Below are 8,214 nucleotides of genomic sequence, written 5' to 3'. Positions count from 1 at the left end.
ATCTTTGCAACCTCTCTCTCTCTCTCTCTCTCTCTCTCTCTCTCAAGATTTCTACTAAGTTATGGATATTGAAAACGTAAACTCAAAGGATACGTTTATCCTTTTCAAAGGCATAGGGTCTAAAATATTGGTAAAATTTTGCATGTTCCAAAACGGTGGCGAAATTAAAGATCATTACTAGAAAATCACAAAAAGTTCTTCAGAATGTTTACAAACACATTGGATACGATAGTAATTACAAAACAATTCCCTGTTCTCATTTTGCCTAAACTGGTACCCTGTTGACCGCATCTCTAAATGTGTGTGTGTCAGCGGGGTACCAGTTTAACATATTGTACTCCAGACAAACATGTTATGAAGGGCTAAAATGTCAAAATGACTTCAATTTCAAAGCGTTGCAGCTATAGATAAATTATAATTAATATTACAGATTTGTTTTTGGAGTTCTTGTAAAATATTGTGATGTCATTTTTGAGATAAAAGATAGACCCTATGCCTTTAAATGTTTTGTACAAAAAAGGGAGATATGTTTCAAAACAAAGTACACGTGCACGAGTGTTCGTTGAATTTCCCTATTTACGTTTTTCCCAAATTTATTCCCCATTCAACGTTATAAAACCTATCCATGATAAGTCAATACGAAATTCGAAATAAATGATATCTCTATCCTCTTGTGTATAAGCGTAAATACACTAGATATATTTAAACCACCATCCACTAAAAGTGCGACTGTCATCTGGGAAAAGAATGATAAGGAATCTCTAAATAATTTTATCATCAGATTTGTGATCATTTTTATCATAGATATAAACAATGTCCCAGTGTCATTCCGGACTCTGTGAGAAATTGATGGCTATCACAGCACAGACAACACCGAGGAAACAGATCGTATCAGCTTCCGAGATGAGTGCTCCAGATATTGAGGGGATTTTAATTTGAATGACAAACATATATTTCCACATTTTCTAAAATATTTACAAATTAGGATTTCGACAATAGAAATGTGAACACTAAAATTTAGCTTTATGATATAAGGAGAGAGAGAGAGAGAGAGAGAGAGAGAGAGAGAGAGAGAGAGAGAGAGAGAGATTATACTTCGGTATGATCCAAATCAATTCAATAGCATTTATGCATCTCATGATTTAAAATCCTCCTCAGTCACAGCATCTGTCACGGACCAGTCCAAACCAATCACATACCTACCCTGATATATCTGTCACAGACCAGTCCAAACCAATCACAGACCTACCCTGATATATCTGTCACAGACCAGTCAAAACCAATCACAGACCTACCCTGATATATCTGTCACAGACCAGTCCTAACCAATTACAGACCTACCCTGATTTATCCGTCACAGACTAGTCCTAACTAATCACAGATCTACCCTGATATATCTGTCACAAACCAGTCCTAACCAATTACAGGTCTACCCTGATATATCTGTCACAGATCAGTCCTAACCAATCACAGGTTTACCCTGATTTATCTGTCACATACCAGTCTTAACCAACCACAGGTCTACCCTGATTTATCCGTCACATACCAGTCTTAACTAACCACAGACCTACCCTGATATATCTGTCACAGACCGGTCCTAACCAATCACAGGTCTATCCTGATATATCTGTCACAGACCGGTCCTAACCAATCACAGGTCTATCCTGATTTATCCGTCACAGACCAGTCCTAACCAATCATAGGTCTACCCTGATAAATCTGTCACAGACTAGTCCTAACCAATTACAGACCAACCCTGATATATCTGTTACAGACCAGTCCTAACCAATTACAGACCAACCCTGATATATCTGTCACAGACCAGTCAAAACCAATCACAGACCTACCCTGATATATCTGTCACAGACCAGTCCTAACCAATCACAGGTCTACCATAATTTATCTGTCACAGACCAGTCCTAACCAATCACAGGTCTACCCTGATTTATCCGTCACATACCAGTCCTAACCAACCACAGACCTACCCTGATATATCTGTCACAGACCAGTCCTAACCAATCACAGGTCTACCTTGATTTATCTGTCACAGATCAGTCCTAACGAATCACAGGTCTACCCTGATTTATCCGTCACAGACCAGTCCTAACCAACCACAGACCTACCCTGATATATCTGTCACAGACCAGTCCTAACTAATCACAGATATACCCTGATATGTCTGTCACATACCAGTCCTAACCGATCACAGGTCTACCTTGATTTATCTGTCACAGACCAGTCCTAACGAATCACAGACCTACCCTGATATATCTGTCACAGACCAGTCCTAACCAATTACAGACCTACCCTGATTTATCCGTCACATACTAGTCCTAACTAACCACAGACCTACCCTGATATATCTGTCACAGACCAGTCATAACCAATTACAGACCTACCCCGATTTATCTGTCACAGACCAGTCCTAACCAATCACAGTTCTACCTTGATTTATCTGTCACAGACCAGTCCTAATCAATCACAGACCTACCCCGATTTATCTGTCACAGACCAGTCCCAACCAATCACAGGTCTACCCTGATATATCTGTCACAGATATATCTCTCTATCGATGTATAAAGAGATATCTCTTTAAATTTTCAAAAAGAGATATCTCTTTAATATAAAGAGATATCTCTTTAGATCCCCCCCCCCCCCACCCGGTGATCATAATGACTTCTCCCTGTTGCATTGTCAGTGAAATGATGTAACCCTATTTTTTAACCACGCAAAATACTTCTAGCCTACAAATGGCGGGAAAGGTTGAAGAGGTGGTTGGGGTAATATTGTCAAGAAATCTAGTCTAGCTCGCATATTTCATCAATTTATTCGGCCGATCTATTTGTGATTGTGTTAGAAAGTGCGCATGGGGAAATGAGACGTTATTTTTCCTGTTTCAATAGAATGATATTTTATTAATTACAGTCATAAAAGTCATGAATAAGATATTTTAAAATTGTTCTATATTGAGTCTTACTTGATTTTTAAAAACCTATTTTATTTTTTTCTTAACGTTCATAAGATGTTAATTAATGATTCTATTGAAGTTTTTTATTACAATAAATGCTCCCCAGGTGAGGAGTGTGCAAGATATAAAAGCAACTCGTTATGAATATGAGTTTCCGGATAGTAATTCAGTAAAATAAGACAAAAGTTAGTAAAAAAAAAAAAGAAGATATGTTCAGTTTAAATTCACTTTTTTGTCTTTGTTTTCTGTTACCTGTACATATATACATTTCACATGCGGTAAAAAGCAAAATCTTCCCACGGGATTGCAGCCATCAGGGTGTTGCTAAAACGCGGAACGGAAAACGAAACGGAACAGAATTTAAGAATTAGAATGATTAATGTAGATAAGATAACGGTAAAAATCAGGGGTGGGGGGGGGGGTCCATTTTGATTAAAATCAACAATTTGGGAATTGTTTACAAGCGATAAAACAACTTTATATTAAAATTTTGCATTATAAATTGATTAATCGAATTTAGTTAAACGTTAGTATAAGAATTTACAAGGCATTTTACAAGAATTTCTAAATTTTGGCAATGACAGGGGTGTTAGCGAGCAGCGACACCTAACCTATGGGTAGAGAATGAAAAGAACACACGTGGTTTATCCCCCCCCCCCGGTGGCAAAACGTCATTAACGCACATGTACATGTATTTACACATAATACCGTGTATGTGTGTACTTACAACAAGGAGTGTGATATGTATAAAACAATAATAATTCATGATCTTATTTAGTCAACAAGTTAAATATCTTTTGTCTGATTTATCATTTTTTTAACTAACAGGAGACTTAGTAACCGCAACACTCCAATCCTAAATAGTGAGGACTTCTGGAAGTTAATTTTTAAACTAAATACTTGTATAGCTTAACATTTGGATTAAGAATGAGATGACTTTTAATTCCATTCAAGTATAAATTCTGTGTTAGGTTTTTAGCTACTTCATATATTATGAAATAAATCTTTTAATTCCTCTTACGATTGGTCGTAAACTTCACCCTAGTTAACATTGGTTTTGTTTCAATCTTTCTTTCCTGCTGTATCTCTTAAGTTTCAACACTAATCCGCATGATATCGGTAAATGTACGAACTTTCGCATAGATTCATCCCAAATGAGGCAAAACTTGTTTCTTCACCGGACTCGTTCGCTTTAAAATTTGATTTGATACATAAATGTATATTGTACCAGGTGTAGAACTAAATTCAAATTCAGTTATCTTAAACATATGTAGTTCGATTAAAAGCACGTTCGATTTAAAAAGGCTATGTTTAGGGGAAATTGTTCAAAGAATTATTTTATCAATCACAGGTCTACCCTGATATATCTGTCACAGACCAGTCCTAACCAATCACAGGTCTACCCTGATATATCTGTCACAGATCAGTCCTAACCAATCACAGGTCTACCCTGATATGTCTGTCACAGACCAGTCCTAACCAATCACAGGTCTACCCTGATTTATACGTCACAGTTCAGTCCTAACTAATCACAGGTCTACCCTGATATATCTGTCACAGACCAGTCCTAACCAATCACAGATCTACCATAATTTATCTGTCACAGTTCAGTCCTAACTAATCACAGGTCTACCGTGATATATCTGTCACAGACCAGTCCTAACCAACCAGACCTACCCTGATATAACTGTCACAGACCAATCCTAACCAATCACAGGTCTACCCTGATATATCTGTCACAGTCCAGTCCTAACGAATCACATACCTACCCTGATATATCTGTCACAGACCAGTCCTAACCAATTACAGACCAACCCTGATATATCTGTCACAGACCAGTCCTAACTAATCACAGATATACTCTGATATATCTGTCACAGACCAGTCCTAACCAATCACAGGTCTATCCTGATTTATCCGTCACAGACCAGTCCTAACCAATCACAGACCTACCCTGATATATCTGTCACAGACCAGTCCTAACCAATTACAGACCAACCCTGATATATCTGTCACAAACCAGTCCTAACTAATCACAGATATACTCTGATATATCTGTCACAGACCAGTCCTAACTAATCACAGACCTACCCTGATATATCTGTCACAGACCAGTCCTAACCAATTACAGACCTACCCTGATATATCTGTCACAAACCAGTCCTAACCAACCACAGACCTACCCTGATATATCTGTCACAGACCAGTCCTAACTAAGCACAGATATACCCTGATATATCTGTCACAGACCAGTCCTAACCAATCACAGACCTACCCTGATATATCTGTCACAGACCAGTCCTAACCAATCACAGACCTACCCTAATTTATCTGTCACAGACCAGTCCTAACCAATCACAGACCTACCCTGATAATTCAAAGAGATATCTTATTTTTCGAATAAATAGTAAAAGGGCTTGCCATAAGTTCTGGCTTATTTTTTTTCATACGCGATAGATTAATGCGCAATGATAAAAATCTTTTATTGATGGGTAGTAGAATGTATGTTGTAGAGAAGAAGACAGATCAGTAGGAGGACACAAGTTGACGGGTCGACAGGCTGATAGGTCCAAAATGTGTCATTACTAATCGGGCTACAAGCGTATAGATATCAAGGAAAGAAACGGTACTCAATACGTTCACCCGCATATGTTTGGAACAAAGTGCGAGCAGTTTCCGATTCAAAAGGTATGGAATATAGTACGATCGAACAGTTTCCGATTCAACTAAAAAGTTCTAAAGTTCAAAACGACAATAAACATTCACCCACGCAAAAAAGCTGTCTATGTAGAGCAGAGTATCACCAGATATGTTGTTACGGTTGACCTGCCCACGAATGATGAGTAGGAAAGCAAAACCAACCTTTGGCATCATGTTTGCAAACACATCAAGTGCCGCTCAGTGCAAGAGCGATAACTCCAACACTGTGCAATGTTTGGTCCTTCCATATTCGTATTCGCGCTTACTAATAGAAAACTATTTTTATACATGTATATATAATTTAATTCTTATCGTATCCTTGTCTCTGATTGGTCAAATTCCAATTGAGGAACGCAGGTTATTTTTGTATAACCTGATCTGGTATAGGGACACATCCCCTTGACAACCAGAAGCCGGAACTATTTTTTTCTCTCTCTAAATTTAAATCGCAGCACTGTTTTCAGCCTTCTATGGAATAGAAAGTCAGCGTGTATAAAAAGATAATTCGGTTTGATACACATACTGTTTTTTCGTTGTCAATTAACATCTATTTGTAAGCTAGGCCCCCTAATCAATGTTGCTAAATCATCTTTCTCTGTATGATGATCGAATAATTTTAAAATAAATTAAAACAAAGATATTATATTTGAATTAATCAAGATTATTTGATACAAATCAAATAGTCCACAATTAATTAAGATTGGCTAATACAGTTCGTACCGTTTACGAAATAAACCTGGTTCGAACTATCTTGCCTCTTACAATTCCGCCTAACGGGGAATGAGTTAACTTTTCATTCTGCTCAAACCTTAGATTCAACACATTGTGAAAAAGGATTTTCTTAATAACAGTCCATTGCCATCGAGCTAATTTATTAACATCGTGCAATCGTATACGCAGCCAAACAATCCTTTACCAGTGCAGCAATAGGATGAAGCCAAAATTAAAAAAAAAAAAAAAAAGAGGGACAGATAGAAGCAATACCGATCGATTGGTTTTTGATTTGTTTTGTCCATGGTGAAGATAACGAACTGTGATCTCTCTAATTCCTATAAGCAATACAATTAAACATCTCTTCCAACAATGGAATCGTCACCACTGTCGGCGATGGGTTACTAAACTTTGGCCTGAGTTAGGCGTTTTCTCGGCCCTCAACCTCAGCGATTTTTATCGTGCCACCTGTGACTCGGACCCACGGTTTAATTTGACGACCTGTTACAACTGCGATGGGTGCTGTGGACCTTTCTATCCTGGATCCCCACGGGACTTGAGTCCGAGACTAGGAGGACAAGGCAGTGAATCACGGCAACGTTATGGTCACCCCCTCTTTTAAATGCAGGAGGTACTCATTCAGCCGGTGATTGAGGTGTAATCTCGGGCGAACGCTACTCGCCTTTCTCAAGGTCAACATGAATAGAATCGTCACCACTGTCGGCGATTGGTTTCCAAATTTTGGCCTGTGCTCGGCCGCTTTGTGGGGAGCGATTTTTATCGTGCCACCACACACGGACCTTTCTAACCGGGATCTCCACGAGACTGGAGCTCGAGACAAGGACGGCATACCAGCCAGGCAGTGAAGCACGACAACGCTGGTCCTCCCCCTCCCCTGAAGGCAGGAGGTACCTATTCAGCCGGCGATAGTCGTCTAATCTCTGACGAAGGCTACCATCCCTTCTCAAGGTCAACATGGTGAGTCGCTGCATTTATTTGATATTCCTTAATATTCACTTAGTTCAAATTCTACCGGCTGTCGTAAAGCACTCACACAACATAGCCCATAGGGCGATACCATACTCCGACTTAGTTTCTGTATGTATCTTCTGGCAGCCGCCATATGTAAATTCATATCCTGGTCATGTCCTACACCACCTAATATACCTAGCATTGCCGGTGCTCTATTATTATGTATCCCTATGGCACAATTTTGATTGTATCTATTTGTATCCATTCATGATTCAAGGTACTTGGTTAACGTAGGTTTCATGACCTTTCATAGGCATGGCTAGCGAGTCGGTCAAGCAAAGGGCACCAGATAGTCAAATCATGCTACAAATTTCAAGGCTTGCTTACTCTTAATTCGTCCCATTCTGTAATCAGTTCATTATGTCGCGTTACTTGTATTTATTCAATTACATGTCATACACAGATGAACCTGGATAACGTTCAGGTATTCCTGATTGTGCCATGTCGGCACTGCGTAGACCAGGGGCTCGAACCTCAACCTACCACGAGGTTCAATTTGCAATGTGGCCAACCACTACATTATCTCGTTAGGTTTACTTGCTAGGCATTATTGGGCCCAAGTTTCAGGGTAGGCATTGCTATTCACGGCCACAGGGGTTCACGGGTTTTTACTACGCACGATCACAATTTTAGGTACCAAGGACCTCACCGGTCAATTTATGCAGAGTTATTAACTTCATAGTACTTATCTATTATTAACATCCCTATGCAATTACGTGGTATTCTTGCTATTTCAGCAATTTGCCTCTTTTTATTGGGAGTTGAACTATGTTCAATCTCCCTGGGTCATCACGCACTTTTCT

This window comes from Ostrea edulis, chromosome 6 (genome assembly GCF_947568905.1).
Source record: "Ostrea edulis chromosome 6, xbOstEdul1.1, whole genome shotgun sequence".
Taxonomy (NCBI): Eukaryota; Metazoa; Mollusca; class Bivalvia; order Ostreida; family Ostreidae; genus Ostrea; species Ostrea edulis.
This window is presented reverse-complemented; position numbering follows the sequence as displayed.